The following is a 1768-nucleotide window of genomic DNA, read 5'->3' on the forward strand; positions in this document are numbered from 1 at the left end:
CCAACCCTTGTCACCAGACTATATTTTATCTAACTCTAAACACAATGAATATATCTGTGGGCTGCCAACCCTTGTCACCAGACTATATTTTATCTAACTATAAACACAATGAATATATCTGTGTGCTGCCAACCCTTGTCACCAGACTATATTTTATCTAACTCTAAACACAATGAATAACTGTGGGCTGCCAACCCTTGTCACCAGACTATATTTCATCTAACTATAAACACAATGAATATATCTGTGGGCTGCCAACCCTTATCACCAGACTATATTTTAACTAACTCTAAACACAAGAAATATGAACTGGGCTGGTTTATCTAAAGGGAGTGATGACATATTTTGTTAGGCTTACTTAAATGATTTTTTAATGTAGTAGGTCATGCACATGCATTATAAGATTAGTATTTCATGTATAAAGTAACTCAAAAGGCACAATTTCCAAATTCAAATGCATAAACACACACAGAATAGCTTACTCTACAAGCTTGTTTAATTTTTTGCACAGTCGGCAACCATATGTGATGAGCGTGTTCAGTGATGGGGATTCAAACTTGTGGCCCTCAGCACTAAATATGACGTCTAGCTGTTACAGTATTCTGTGGCTTTCCTTGTTTATATTTTAATGTATAATTGTCAAAAATAATCCAGAGATATATGTTGAAAAGAAAACCATCCTGTTTCATGTGGCAAGATAATCTCGTTTTTATGTCTTTATTTACATATCTTGTATACACCAAAACCTAAGAGTTGCATGTGATCAACAGTTGTCAACCAAACAGAATAGATTATTTATTACCATTGGATAGTTGGTTTATTAATCAAACCAATGACATTTATAGACTCTTAGATGAACACATTTTATTTGCACAATTATTAACATCACATTACTATGTGAAAGTGATTTTTGACCGACCAACTATGAAAGAGCCCTTGTGTGGTTTGACCTAGAACTAAATTTCATTGGTCACAATACACCAGATTTTCATTACAAGATAATTCCTGAAAAATCTACCAACTTTTCGTTTCTAACCAAATCAAATTACCAGCCAGAGGGGAATTTAAATGCATTAGTGCTGCCCTCTTAAGTCAGTAATAATTACTAGAGCTGGGTGAATTGTACACTTAAAGTAATCATTATGCTCCGTAGCTCTCCCTAGCAAACAAATTACAACATTAAAATGCAAGCTTATAACTATATGATAAGTGTGTTTAATTATTGTGGTAATTGAGTAAACACTTGACTTGTTACTGTTTTACTAAACAGTTTTTTAAACATATCCTGGAAAGAAAACTTGTTTTATTTAATAATGTTTCAAGTAAAAGCTCTGTTAAGTTTGATACTGGAATGAAAGACTGTTGTTTGACCAAATTTGTATTTATGACTAAGTTACTGAGGCTATTTCTGGCCAGCGTTAATTTTGAACTGCAGCCAGTCAGGATTCTAACTTATACTGATTCTGCCACTAATCGTATTATGAAACTGGATTATAACACTGACAAACTTAGATAGATTAATAACCTTTTAAATTATGTAGTACCTTTCTGATAGTACAGTTCAAGATAAAGATTCGGTGATAAAAACTGATTTATTAGTAGCACAAATTTTCGGCATTAAGCTTTCTTCAGGTACTAGCTACGTCATAACAGCTGTTATATAGCTTAATATTAAATATTCTCGAAGCTTCTGTCGACAAGTTTAAGAATTTTCCCCTCTTAACGACATTCATCTTGATTACATGATCATGCCTATTTTTTAAACTTA

Source organism: Limulus polyphemus, unplaced genomic scaffold, assembly GCF_000517525.1.
Source record: "Limulus polyphemus unplaced genomic scaffold, Limulus_polyphemus-2.1.2 Scaffold11138, whole genome shotgun sequence".
NCBI lineage: Eukaryota > Metazoa > Arthropoda > Merostomata > Xiphosura > Limulidae > Limulus > Limulus polyphemus.